The 16,391-nt window shown below is 24.4% G+C and overlaps 1 protein-coding gene across 1 annotated transcript in view; it reads right to left on the bottom strand.

Annotated features, from left to right (window-relative positions):
- The window catches only part of LOC129616066 (serine/threonine-protein kinase phg2), a 37,217-nt gene extending 23,594 nt beyond the window's left edge, over window positions 1–13,623 (bottom strand). The window contains exon 1 of the mRNA XM_055531533.1: window positions 13,541–13,623. The gene's annotated coding sequence lies outside the window, so the exon portion shown is untranslated. The remainder of the gene's footprint in view (window positions 1–13,540) is intronic.
- Window positions 13,624–16,391: the final 2,768 nt, after the last annotated feature.

Here is a 16,391-nt window from a genome sequence, read left to right as displayed (position 1 = left end):
ATTACAGTGAAAACTTTTCTAATTCAATTAAACAACGTCTTTTGATCGAATGAAACGGTTGGGCCGTTCTGTGGCATTACAGGTTTCTCAATTAAACATTGCATTAGTATGTAGTGTGTATTGCTATAATGGCCCTTATTATGAAAAAAATATATTATACGATACACGATATTTCTGATTGTATTGCTATTAGAAATATCGTATATCGTCCGAAATATATTTCTTTCATAATAAGGGCCAATATTCTATAATCTAAAAATGCGTTTGCACCATAATATCAGCATCTATTCTATCGAAATTGTAATTCTTTTTTAAATTAAATTTTATCGAAGTTCTTCTGTAAACAGTAAATACATTCATCCAAATATGAGATATTTAACTGCCGCTATATTGCTTGCAACAAATGAGAATGTACTTAATATGATATTTTAATATTTTGTTTCTGTATTAGTTATTGTTGTTGTAAGTGTTATTTTTGTTCTCGTTGTTGTTTTTGTTGGTATTTAATTACCTATTTATTTTTTAAATTTGTTAAATTTTTATTTCTTTATTTTATACTACGCACGCGTAGAAAACTAAGAATTTCCTGTATTTTGGGTAAATTAAAACAAATATTTGTTAAAATCAAGTTACATTTTTGTATAACAGTAGCAAAAGCACAGTAGCAATACCAAATAAAATAATACATATGCATAAGTGTAAGTTTTTATTATTACAAGTTAAATTTGTACGATTGGCCTTTTTGGCCTATGTGTACCTTATGGTAGCCGCGTCGACCTAATTAAATTTGTATGTAAGAAACCAAATTATTTGCTGTAAATTGATTTTATAATATATGACTGAGATAAAAGATTTGGGAATTTCAATTGATTAGTTTCAATAAATTGCATCCACATATAAGTATGTACAACGTGGGGTTTGCAAATTATTCGTGAATTTATTTAGACTTAAACTTGAAAGCTATCCAATTCTCATTAAACACAATCAATGAACAAAGTTTAATGTTTAAATACCACTGATTCTAAATAGTAGATTATGTAGATTGTTGAAGAAAGACATGGGCAAAGAAATTTCTCTCCTCCGACCAGTATAGTCAGCCATAAGAGCACTGTTGCATTTGTCCTACATCCCACCCATATTACACCGGACCAAAGTAAAAACCTGGAGATAACCCTTAGCGTGAGCTAATCACTGAGAAAGCGCTGCTCAAACTAAACGAATACCACTAACATAAATTAAATATAAATTTCCTTAATTATTTCAAACTAAACCGATCACACAATTTTAACCTCGAACCTCGACAAAAAATTTGAAATTGTACTTGAAATTCAAATCAATAAATAAATTCCGTATAACATTTATGTACATACATAAATAAAATATACTTACATGTACTTACATATATGCATAACTACATGCTTACAACATAAGTACACATTGCATATTCCATATAGCATGCAAACATGCAATTCGTGTAAATATTACTGCAACTACAAAAAAAAATATGTTGACTTTAATATTTAACTTAAAAGTTCAAAGTTCAATTTCTATCGCGGTATTTTTCAAAATGAAAAAAAAAAAGAAAACAAACAAAATCAGTGTCATGTCATATTCATGACAAAAAACAACAAAAAGTTCAATAAAAAAATATTGTGTGATGACATTAAATTTTTTATACATGCAAGTAAATTTCTGTTGAGTATTGATCGGTTATTTATAGTAATAAAACACCGGAAAAAAGTGATATATAAAATATAAAGACGTTTTGCTATGTGACAGATGTTTGACACAGAATTACTGCAAAATAATTCTACAATAAATATAACAAATGTATGTTTTTATATATTTAAATTAAAAATTTCTCATACACATCTGGAAAGGTCCCCTCAGCTATGCTCGACGGCCTGGTACCAAGCATACATTACCCTGAAAGAAAACTTATTGTACAAAATTTCAGCTGAATAAGACATGAAAAAAATGGTATACCAAGTTCCAAATAGGAACTAGGCAAACAAAATATCACACATAAATGCAGCTAAGAATAATACAGGCGAGGTAAAGCAATGTAGTAAAGGAACAAAACTTCGCACTTTTAAATTCAAGTGTGACCTCCACAGTTTTGCAGGCAAGTTTAATGTAACAACTTTTTTTTTTTAAATAAAGGGGGCGATCTCAATATGTGGCGTATTAATTTATATTGAAAATCAACGTGTTATTGCTCTTCATATTAATAATGTAAAGACCGATCATAATATTTTGCAATACAATATTCACCGTACGTTATCGCATTTCATGATTTACTTTATATATTTGTATGTATTTACGTGCAATCAATATAGTGCATTTTATTTTTAGAACGGATATTACAAAATCAATGTGCTTCTTAATTAATATTTAAGTAATTATTAAACGTTTCATTTGTAGTAAATATAAAAAACAGACTGATGTAACAATATAATTTCGCACAATTTTACTAGCAGGCGGGAATCATAAGAAATAATATTAATTTTACGATATTATGTTTTTTTTACGATAAAAAGAAAACATAACAGTTTAAGACACAAGGCAGTATGTAAAGTACAATTATTACTAATTACAATTACTACTAATTATTATAAACAAAACTTCATCAAATTATTAGAATTTCAAAGTGTAATGGTCAAATTACAGGAGTTTTTTTTTAGAAAAGTATTGTTAGTTGGAAACTGCCTGTATGATTAAGTAGAATAATAACCTAATTCTGGATCACTTATCTTAAATCTCATCATCAAAATGAAGATATTCTAAAAAAAAATTTGTAAAAAAATTTTAAATAAATTTGGGGTAAATAGCTGTTAACTATTTTTGACAACTACCACCAAATATGTCGTCAATTCTATTGCTGTAGTTTGTTTTTTAGGGGCGATATTTATACATACATATGTAGTTTTGAATAATTTCCGATTCCGACAAAAAAATTTTGTACTCCAAAATTTTATACTTAATATAAGAAATCTAAATCCAACAATGAAAGGAAATAAAATTCGCTATGCTAAAATCAAATACAAATTGAATTTCTAATTTAAGTTTGTAAAGTGAAGAAACTATTTTAAATAAGCACGCAAATTACAATTATGTAAGTATATCATGTATATTTGTTTTTTATTGGATTTAATTGTAATAAAAATTATGCTTGGTTATGCCAACATTTAAAATATTTTGTAATAAAACTAAAAAAAGTTCATTAGTTCATTTCAGAATAAAATTACGAAAAAAAAATAAAAATTCTCATCTTTTTTTTTTTTAAATTGCTTACTTAATGTTAATCAAACTACAGTATAAAAAAATATTCTTAATTTTGTAATTGTATGATTTTCACAAAGATTATTTCTGAATATTTACTCTAAACAAACAAAAAATAATTGGTTAGCCAGCCAAACATAACAAGTCTTGGCAATGAAAAATGTAACAAAATTTAATAAACTTAAGAAACCGAAGTAAGAAATGGTGAATTAAATTTTCCCATACCATAAATATAGGCAAGAAGTGCGGAGTGTATCAAAAGTTATTAAAGAACATTATTCAATGTATATAAAGAGTAACAGTAATGTAATTCACAAAAATTTCATAAAAATTATTATTTTCTTGAATTTTGATTTTTAAATAGTACAATCAAACTTTATGAAATTTACAAATCAACAATATTGTATATAAATTATGCACTTAATTAAAGTTATAATTATTTTACGCTAGAGGCGTTATTCAACAACATGTAATTGTCAGAATTAACCGAAGCGTATTCTAACCATTCCATAATTATGATAAAAATAATGGTGTAAAAATGAACGCAATCATAAATTAAAACTTCTTTAAGATTTTAATTGTTTTACGCCAAATGCTTCTCCCTATATAATATAAAAGAGAATAACTAAAGAAGCACGCATATTAGACGAATTTTTCTAAGAACGGAAGTAAGAATATTAATTGCATGTAAGTTCCTTTATAATGCACTCTTAAAAATATAATAGCTACTTAACTAAATGATAATTAATTAAATAATAATAATTCATATAAACTCTTTTTCATTACGCATATTATAGACACTTGTACTGTTTGTGTTTAATTCCAAAATGCAATTTCTTAATTGATAAGAATGCATGAATTTTTACATATATATACATATGTAAATACTTATAAATTATAATTTTCTTATGTTCTTTTTAATAATTACAAAATATAATTTTTAAATAAATAATTTTATTAGTGGTCATGGTATTATTATTTTAATTTTACAAATTATTTATTTATTTTAGTAAAAAAAAACTTTTTGGTTTTATACGATTCTTGCCTTGAAGAAGTGACAAGAGAACGAGATGAGCATTATTAATTAACTTATAGTTGGACAGATCTTATAGGATACTAGTGAACGTGTTGATATGAATATTGTATTTTGTGTAGAAAAGATCTACGAATGGGTTGGCAATTAAATTTACACACGGTTTTTGGATCTGCCACAAGTATTGTAGTGGTATAGAATTTTTGATATAAAGGATGAGACTTGTTTCAGGGGTTGACTTAAAGGGGTAAGATAAGGTTTTGGCTTTAGCTTTGGCGTACCATAATGTGAGTATATGTAGGTAAGAATCACCTCACTTACTAACTAATTCTAAGCCTTAGAACTCTCATTAGAACTTGGATTTATGTACCTGGACTAATTGTAGAGACTCGCATGTGTCTCCATAACAGTTACCATTCCATTTTGTCGTTGAAATGGCAGCGAAGGCTCTCAATTCGAGGTTTCCTAGGGACGATATGGTAAGGAGATACAGCTTCGAGAAAAATTTTAAAACGAGCAATAGAAGGTTACTCAGAGGGTATCACACACCTTCAGATAGTACACTGATAAATCAAAAATAAATACGGGGACGAAATCAGGGGGGAGGGGGTTTGGAGCAAGAACCAAATTTTTCGAACCTATCAGAACATTTTCTATAATTGTCAATAACTTTCTCCAATTTCAGGAAATTTTTAATAATAAAATAGAAGTGCTTATTTGATAATGTGCTACATTATCATAGTGAATATACTCGTTTCTTGATTTGAAAACTAATTACATACTTATAAAATAAATAAGTACAAAGTAGCTTGTCTACTGTTCCTTAATATTTTTACAACTTAAATATTTAACCTTTTTTTTTTTCTTAAAAATAAACATATTATTTTTTGCATGTAGGTATATGTGAACTTAAATCTAAATGAAATTTTACAAGAAATTGAAAAATAAAATATTTTATTTACTTTTTCGCCACACATTTTATAAGAGAATTTCCTTGTCCACTAGAACATAATGTATACAAACATATGTAATTATGTAGACTATAAAATTATACAAATTATTGTTGTTGAAAAACTATCCCCTGGTGGTTTATTTGACTTTTATATTTTAAAATAAACTATACATGTATATATGTATGTATGTATGTACATTTTTTTTTGAGATTATATTGATTGCGATTTCCTGTTGATTTGACCATTTTGTGTAAATAGATTTTGCATTTAAACGCAGTACAAAGGCTTTATATGTTATACAAAATAATTATGTATTTTATTTATTTAAAAATAAATTCTATTTCAATTTTAATTTCAATTTTAAAAATTTAAAATTTCAACAATAAATAAACAACAAAATATTATATACATGTATATAAATATATATGTATATACATATATATAAATATATACTCATATATATACATAAATATACAATTTAATTATTTATGTAATGTTTAAGAGAATTGAATTTTGAAATTAAGAATTTGTTTTTTTAAATGGCCACACTGTTCCACGCATAAATAAATAAAATGTGTAAATGTTTACAGCCACACACTATGATTAATTAATAGACATTACAAATCGGATCTGATTTTTCGAATTTGATGTAGTAGTCGCAGTACGGCTACAATGTTTAAAAAATGGGCTTCATTTAGGACCGCTGTTATTTTTCATACCTTTTAATTATGTTGTATATGTTCTGAATTGCAGTTCATTACTAATCATTTAATAATCAATATGATTGGCGCAAGACAAATTCAATGTTGGATTTCATTAAACGGTGGTCTAAAGAATTTAATGTTTCTTATATTTTGTAATCCCTGTATTCATCTCTTGTTCGTCCTCATCTGAAATACGATCCACAAATTTGGTCACCTAATTACAACATACGGTTTGTATGTTTGTACGGTTGTAAAAAAAATTTCTTAAGATTTGCACTTCGCCATTTTGCTTGAGAAGATCCTAATATTTTCTCACCATACGAAAATAAATTCAAACTTATTAACTCGTCGCCGTTAAGCAATTGACGTGATGTAGCGGATGTGATGTTCATCTTTCAACTTATGAAAGGTCACATAATTTCTCCACACATGTTTAAAAGAATCGCCGTTAGCTGTAATGTTAGGTCTCGTTTTCATGATCTTTCTGTTGTCACTTTTCATTGGAATTTATAGGAAAAAAAATACTGAAGTTATACGTTTACAGTTTACTTAATTTCGAGAATTTTATTTATAAAATGTAAAAATATTTATGACATTATTCACGCAATTATGTAACGCGTACTCATGTAATACGAATAACATGTTTATATATATATTAAAACTCACGCATAAAACTAAATTTAAGCTTACAGAATGAATCATAAAACATATCTACATACATACGCACATTTCTGTAGAACAAAAAATTTACAGATTGAATTACAAATTTTATTTTTTGAAGATGAGTAATATTTGCTTATGGAATACCAATATTCTAAATTGGTGTCATTTCATATCCGGAAAAACAACAACAAAAAAAAAAACGATATAAAAATTTTTTGTTGTTGTATAACAATTATAATTGTATATATTTTTAATTTAAAAAAAAATATTCATTACAATTTTGTTAACCATTTAAAAACATTAGAAAAAAATTTATAATAACATGATAAAAATAATAATAAAATAAAAGCGACCTTGAGTAAAAAGGCCCTCTATATTAGAAATTAAATATTGATTTACGAAAAAATAACTAACAATCATTCATACTTACACATACTTACAGTTATACAGAGTGTCTGATTCCGAACAACGCTCGCATAGTACGATGATAGAATGGCTCTTGATTTTGCACATAAATATTTCTAAAATTTAAAGAAGTTTTCGACAGCACTGACACACTGTTAGAAGGGGAAGTTTGTTCGCTTCAAAATGAGTATACAAAGTTGACTTTACCTATCTCATTACTTGAGTTGTTGATTAAAATTTCAAAATTAGACTATTTTCAGAAATTCCAAGTTTGAGGCGTCACAATTGCAAAGAGACAGCCCAAAAAATTAAATGTCAGTGGGTGCTTCTGGTTTGTCTGGATTGATTTTTCTACCGTATGTGAGAGTAATTTCTGAGACGCTGTATTACTGTATAATACACTTCCATAATACAAAATTGAGTATAATTATTTTTTTTAAATATTATTAGAAAATTGACATCATTAAAAAATTACAAAATAGAACATTACCGGAAAAAATACTTTGTTATAGGCATATACATACATGCAAATTGTATTTATAATTAGTAATAACATATAATATACGTTCATATATTGTATGTCATGTAATATAAGCTGTTATACATAGGTGGCTCTGTATATATTTACGCAAAAGTACTTAATAAAATAACGAAACAAAAATAATAACAAAAATTATAATGAAAATAAAAAGTTGAAATGGAAATTGAAAATTAGCATTCCAAGCGGCGGAAATTGGAAATTCAAATTTTTTATTTTTTGTTATATTTTTTTTTTTGTTTAGGTTTTCATTTTTTTTTTTATTTTGTTTTTTAATTAGATTGAATTGTTTAGATCCGGAACTTATGGGTGCTCGATAATATACACAAATTGTATATGAAACATTGGTATGTATGTCTGTATGTTTGTGTTTAAATGTTTTGTATATTTTGAAAAATAAAAAGAATATTTTTTTTTTTAAATTTAATTTTTCTCGTGATAAGTTAATTGTTATGTTAGCTAAATTACAAGTTCGCAGTTTGATATTAATGCGGAAATATAATATAAAGACTAAATATATAAATGAGAGCCGGATTAAAAAGTAAGAGAATTAATTATACGGGTCCGAACATTTCAATATACATTTAGGTCGTAGACGTGGCAAAAATAGGTTCTTCAAGTATTAAAATTAACATAATTTTTATAGTTAAATAATGCCAAATCTGAATAGAAAGAAATTTGAACAACCTTACTTGGCACTTCGTGATAACTAAAAAATTTTTATCAATATCTTCAGAAACACAAAAATAGGAAGCTTTCAGAAGATGAGTTTGAAATTCAACTCCAAATGAAAACCACACCAACGATAAACCAAATTAACTTTAGCGAAATTAAAATCTCAATTAATAAAATTATGTCTAATAGGTGAAAAAATCCGGTTACTAGGACCGGATGGCAATCGCTCAAATATTATAGTGGAAAGAGCTTAAATATTATAAAGCTTATATGAGTGATAATTGACATTTGTTTGGGGGTTTAAAAGGAATCTTATTGCTTAAAATATGTTCAAATCAATAAATTTAAGAGAATTTTTACAAAAACCGAAGAAAACCGAGAAAAAACGAATTTTCCAAATCATAGATATGTATTAATAACACACTTAAAGTTCTCAATTTTTGAAAGACGAGTTGATCTAATTACAATTCAGATGTTATACAAATTAAATTTATATCATGTTGTACATAATATTGCGCCATTGTACATAATATATGTATGTGCTTTAAATAGCAAATCTACAATATTTAACACAATAGTAAATTTTATCATTCCCTGAAATCATCAAACTTTAATCATACAAATGATCATCTAGTACATTGGAACTTCATTTTATATAAAAGCGTTCATTCGGAATTTAATTAAATTACAACTTTGGATTTTATTTAATCATATTTGATTTTGTTTGTTAATTTAATTGTTAAATTTTTTTTATATTCTTTTTAAATATGGGTATTGATAGAACATGAATTGCATTTAATTTAATTTGGTATTTTTTTATAATGCATGAATATTTTTGTATATAAGTACTGGCATCCACATGGCATAAAATGTAAAATAATTTCATTTCCTGATATTTTGATTATTATTTTTTTTCCATTCTTTTATATTAAAATATGAAAAGGGAAATTTTAATTCTTTTTACAATAATAATAATAATATTTATTTTGTGAGAAAGTAACAATTTCTACTTCCGATTCTATTTAATATAAGGGGATGTTTATAGAGCTATATATTAATACAGAGGTATTTAAAATGAACAGATGAAGTGCATGATAATAATTTTGAATTTATGCGTTTCATAATATATACTTAAATATTTTGCATTTTTAAAATTATAAATAATTTTATAAAATTTAATAAATATTAAGTACACGCATTGTATAAATGGTTTAAAATCATTTTTAAATTAATGATTAATTGGTATAATCATGTTGGTTTATTTTTTCAGATTCTTTTATATTGTGAATTCAAAAATAAATTTCTTTTTATGGAGAGAATGAGCAAATCAAATATTCAATCAGATCCATCCACTAAATTAGTACTGCTTTATCATAATTATGGCAACACTACTCCAAAAACCCACATAATTTTTTAATCAAATTTCTTTTATTCAATGGTTTTTTAAATTGCAGTCATTTTTTACTCATTATTTTAAAAAACGTGTAATAGTACCAATATTGTAACTTGCAAACCGTATATTATGGAAAACAAAATCAAATTTTGATATTATTATATAGTTTGTAGGATTGGTTTGAAACAAGTGTTGCCATTAATATGACAAACGATGTCAATATTAAGAAAGGCAACACAAAATTATAAAATATGTATAGAGAATAGAATTTGAGTTGAATTGTGTTGAAAAAATGATATAAAAGAGAAAAAATTCAAGCCTCATTGAATGAATTGAGTACACAGTTAGCACTGAGAGTATTCGAATTGTTTGAAATTCGAACGCTGGCACACAAATTCGAAGCTCAATCAAAATGACTGGTGTATTTATTACTAATATTTATATTGTAAATTCATGTTCATTATAACATATTTTGAAAAAAAATTATAATTTTCTCGTGAAAAAGCCAACAAACAACAAACTTCATTAAAACTAAAAATCTAAGAAAACAATCAAAGAGAAATTATAAAAAAAAAAAAAACTATTAAAAAGAATTGTGTGAAATTCTCTTTAAGAATCTTAACATTTTCTCTATGCCATACTTGAATACATTCTGAGCACTCACAAAAATTTTAATAATATTTTTTTTTCATGTTTAATGTATAGAGATAAAAAAAAATTTTCAAGTTCTCATAATTAAAAAATTCACACGCTCACGCTAAATGGGAAAAAAAAAATTTTTCTTTAAAAAATGATTTTTATTTTTTTTCTTAAAATTTTTCAAAATTTAATATGCGAGAATATATATTCATAACCACATATATATCTACGAGTACATATATAGAATTATATACAAACTAATATATAAAAAGAATGAAAAATTTTCTAATTTTCCCATGAAAAACTAAATTTTACAAGTACTTATGTGTACTACTCAAAAATTATACATTTTATAATCTTTAGTAAATTATTTTATGTCAGTATATTAGATTTTAACTATATATACATTGTAATAAACATATATCAAAGTAAAAGAGAACAATGAGGAAGTTCATACTTTATGCTCATATTTACTAGAGATTTAAAGTAGATCATAAGAATATTTTTATAGTGCATACTTTTGTGGCTATAAGAAAACTAGAACTATAAGTAACTTCAACTTAATTAAGAATATTAAGTTTAGGAAAAATTAAGAAAAAAAAAATAAAATTAAGTACAAAATATTATAAAAATAAACCCTTTAAAAAATAATATTTTGTTTCCTGCAATTTATAAATTAAAATAGAAAAAAATATGGAATTTTATACAAGTATTTACACAATAAATAAAAGGGAAACCACAAAATATATTGGGTACACTTAAATTATTGTTTTATTATAAAAAGAGACACAATGACAATTTTTAATTTTCCACAAAAAAAAAAAATAAGGAAAATATTTGTGGGAAATTAATACACGTACTCAATGAAAAACAAGAAAATCAAGCCAATATTAAAAAAGAAAAACAATATTTCATTATTTTTTTTTTGGTTAAATTTCATCTGAAATTTCTTAAAATATAAGCGCATAACATATGGAAGTTTTCTCCGAAATTTTTCATCCCAAATTCTAAATATAAAACATTAAGATACACGCAATATACATAATGTAATATAGGGTACTTACTACATAATTTAAATTTGAAAAATGTCTTAAAAACAACAATAAAATAATTTAAAAAAAAATTTTCCATTAAAAATCTTAAATTTTATTTGATTTTATATTGTAAAAGATGTGAGTTGATTGTACTTTATCAGCATCTTCTCTATAATCATAAAATTTGTCATAGTGATAAAAAATTGTATTTCTAATCATTAATTTTCCAAAAAATAACAAAAAAAACAGCAAGGCAAAAATTATAAATTGACTTGAAACCCCTTTATAAACAAAAGGGGCATGTCATCATCAACAGAGTAAACCATATGGTAAAATGTTATAAATACCATGTCTTTTTGATAATACTAGGGAGAATAATGTAAAGTATATAAAGTGATCGTGTACAATATTGTAAATTATATTTACAAGATATATAATATTGTAAGAGCATTATAATGTAATAAAATTTAATATACACACATACGTATATTTAGAATATTGCCCAAAAATATTACTGTAAAATTCTCAAATTAATCTGAAAGAATATGTGCGTGTGTGTGGAATAACATAAAATATATGGTTACAAAAGAGGAGCATGAAAATTCTTTTATTAAATTTTCCAAGCCTAAAATATATAATTCCCAAAGATATATTGCAAAAGGTCAATATCATTAACCCTATCTTCTATTGAATTTACTTATATTCTAAAACTTGTTGACAGAGTCGGCAGCTATATCAAATATCGTACTCGTATTTTCAAAATATTGGTTTCTATAAACCAATCATACGAAATTGCTTCTATATCATGTAAATTATGTAAATGCATTTTAAAGTGTACAAAAAAATTTGTTCGGGTACTTTTTTTTCTTCAAAATGAGAAAATATTTTCTCTTTTTATAGAGAATTAATCCCTTTTCTCTCATATCTTAAATTTAATTTCTTTTTTTGGGGTTTTTTACAAAGAAATATCAACGAACAATCCTAATATTTTGAATAATTTTTAAAAATAATTTTATTTAATTTGAATTATTTAATTGAATGAATGTAAAAATAATTAATCAATGTTATAATTAACATTGTAAACTATAATCTATACTAATAGCTGTTAACCTATACATATATATATCTGTACATATACACCTATAATTTAACTGAACAGAATTACTGGACCGAAATTAAACTGGACGCTTAGTGTTAAATGCGAATCCATTATTGTTCTCAATTACTGCAATGAAATTACAATTTTATATAAATGAATAAACGAGTGTGCATATTTAATATTTCAGTATATATACATACATATGCACGCACATAGACAAAATATTTTTAAAAATTATTAGATACAAAAAAAACAACAAAATTATTTTCATTTACTTCAAAAAGTACCGCCAATAATAATTTTAAATAAAAAAAATTCTTTCTTACACACAAATGTTATGTGTGGCATAATAAATTTTTCTTTCTAAAACAAAAAAAAAATTTACTGCAATTTAATTGTGATATTATGCAAAAAAAAAATATTGTATATGTGTATATTGGTCTAGGTTTAGAATACTAAACAAGCACTTATTAAATATGAATATATAATGAAAAATTATTAAATTTAACATAAGTGATAAATTCTTCATATTATATTTAATGCAGCATTTTATTATTCTCAATATTTTCTATATACTTGTTATTTCTATCGCTGTTTTTCCCATATTTTTATTGGAATTGAAAATAGAGATGATAATGATCCGACAAATGAACAGATAAGTGCGTTAAAATGATAAAAGGCGGCATCGGCAAATTACATTAAAATTGCACTAATGAAATTTACATATTATGAAATTTACATGTTAATTACAAAATACATAATTATGTTATATAAGTATGAAATAATTTTAACAGTATAAATTTAAATACAAAAACAAGAATTATAATTAAATTAGAAAAAAAAGAGAGCGGAATAATTAATTACATGTAATTTCCTCAATTGGAAATGTTAATGTTATTCTGGTATGATAAAAAAGAGAAAAATAAGGATATTTGCTCATTTGAAGTTTTATATGTATTTTGTTTTTAAAAAATGCTCAATAATAATTTCCTCTCGTATCTAGCTGTTTTATCTTTTTGAAAATTTGCATATTCATATTTTCCTCTCAATATGTATAATTATGTATAATTTATATAATATAGAAATTTAAGCAAAAATACTTAAAAGATTTAATAAATTTACCTTGTTCCTCTCTTCCTTTTTAAATCAAATTTTGAATAAATTTTGCAAATAATGCAATGCGCCCGTAAAAATAATGATTTTTCTGAAATAAAAAATAAAATTTAAATTATTTTACTATTGTAGTTAATAATTATAATATAAATTATTTACATATTAAGTTTTCGAATTTCAAACTGATTTTCGAAAGTATTCGAATATTTTCAAGTACCATTAGTTTTTATAATAAAACATGACAAAATATTTTGATCATTACTATTTCGTAAGTATGTTTTGACATAATATGGTATTTGATTTTGTCATACTGACGAAAATAGACGCTTCCATATATCTTAAAATTTTAGATCAACTGAACATTATATTATATAAGAAATGCTTCAATATATAATAAGTAATACGAATACAATCGAATTGATGTTTCGATTCTCGACATACAAAATGGTAACATTAAAAACTTAACGAACTTATCTACTCATCTGACGCGTTCATTTTGTTTGAATACACACATTTCTTTGGATTGTCCATATTTTGATCACAGATTTTAGATCTCCTTTCTGCTCCTCGCATTTGAATTTTCCATTAGAATTAAGTACATAATGTATACAAAATTTGTGATGAGTAATATATTGAAATATTTTTTCCTATTAACATTACTTTTAACATTTTAAACATTAATGTTTACCTCATTTGATTTGAAATTCAAAAAAATACAATATTTTTTTATATTTATAGCCTATTTCTACCCAAAAATTACAAAATACACTTAATAATATTAATTCAAAAGAAAAGAGAAAACAATAAAGCACTTAACGCCAAAACATTTATGTATTTTTCAATTAAGAATTTTTTTTTTTGTTTTTGTTCATATCTGTTTCTTATTAAGATTTCTAGCACGTTATTATTAAAAAAAAAATATTCCCAATGACACAATTTTCCAGACATTATAAATAAATTTCAATTTAAACAAAAAAAAGAAAATGTTCAGAAATTTAAAAATATTTTCAAAATAAATATTTATAAGTAAGTATGTATATACATATCCATACATACAAGGCTTTATGTATGTATGTATAGGTATTTTACATAATATGCAATACAAGCTATATGTGATTCCATATGTGTGCATTAGTCGTATGTTTTCAATTATAATATTGTTATTATTTCATTTTAAAAGAAAGTTATTGTGATATAAGTTTATAACTACTTATGTATGTACATATATAATGTACGTATGGGCGTATATTATAATTTTTACATTTTCTATATTACACGTACCATTTTTGTTTTGAGGTCAACTTTTTCTTCTGCCATCAAATCAAATTGACTTTGAAAAAAAAAATTCATAATAAATTATCGTTTGTGCATGTAAAAGAAAGACGTCTGTCAATCAAAATCAAATTTTTGTTTTTTTTTTTTTATTAAAAACCAAGAAAAAAATTCAGTTTCTTGCGACTAATATACAAGTATTTGAGGAAAAAAAGCATAAATTATAATAAAAATTTAATTTTTTTATATTTTGCCATCTGTTTTTTTTTTTCAAATTTTATTAATACACGCGATGACATTTCTTACCTTTACTTTACTTTAATGCCATTGTAAACATTCATTATTAAATTTGATACAAGTAGGTACATATTTAGATACGTACATACATACACAATATGGATTACTATACATATTTGTGCACAGATAAAACATTGACATTTTCAGCGCTCACATCGTTTCTTTTAATTCTCAATCATAAATTAAAAAGTTTGACATTTAAGTTTGAAGTACAATTTGAAATTGAAAATGAAAACTTTGATTTTATTGTTTTTTTTTTGTGTTTGGTATTTTTTATTAAGTTAAATTAAGTGAAAACACTAATGAATGAGTAATGAAATGATTGATCATTAGTCGTTTTCATCTATATGTACATACATTATATATGCATAATTAAATATGCTATTCTTACATACTTATATATTATGACATACTGACCGGAGAAAATAAAATTACGATTAATTTCGATTATTGGAAAATCGATCGTATATGAACTCAGATATATATATCGTGCGTGAGAATTGCCATATGTCTACAATTTTATACAACTTCTATAGTGCGTTGTGTTATTACTTAATAGTGGACAGATTTATTAAATAGTTTGCTATAGCTCATACGATTTATTTATTTAATCAAAATTAAAACTATACGATTTATAAATATATTTTTTTTTCGATAGTTTCTATTGGTTAATTAAATTACTTCATTGGTCCGTACGTAAATTTTAAACTGAAGCGTTTCAAACAAAATATAGTAGAGGTCTTCTACAAGTTTGAAATAAATTAGCTTTTTTAACCCGAGTTAAAATTATTATTTCGAAAACTAAATGAAATTTACAGATGATAGGTTTTCAATATTCAACATTTTGATTTTTGAATCATCGAAAATTTTGAATTTTTCCAAAAATTTCTTGAAAATAATGTTTCAAATATGATTTTTGATCTGTTTAACTGTTTAACCTCCCCTCATGTTATTTGTAGACAACTCTTGCTAAATTTTGATGTGCTTTCTCTATATATACATAAAGTTCTGTTTTATTGTTATATTTATTAGAAAATCAAAATCTAAAGAAATTCCCACGCATTCGTGTATAATATTAAGTGTTATATACCTACAAATACAGTATTATTATATACGAGTTCAAGAAATTTCAATGAGTTCCATTCAACTGTGAACAAGAATGTTATTCAACTCTTGTAACAATAATATAATCCACGAGAAAAATAATTCATTTGAAAATATTTATGTATGTATGTAAGTACAAAATAAAAATGTATAACATATTTTAAATTTTTTTTTTTTGGTTTTTCAA

Source organism: Condylostylus longicornis, unplaced genomic scaffold (assembly GCF_029603195.1).
Source record: "Condylostylus longicornis isolate FDR11 unplaced genomic scaffold, ASM2960319v2 ptg000162l, whole genome shotgun sequence".
Taxonomy (NCBI): Eukaryota; Metazoa; Arthropoda; class Insecta; order Diptera; family Dolichopodidae; genus Condylostylus; species Condylostylus longicornis.
This window is presented reverse-complemented; position numbering and strand designations above follow the sequence as displayed.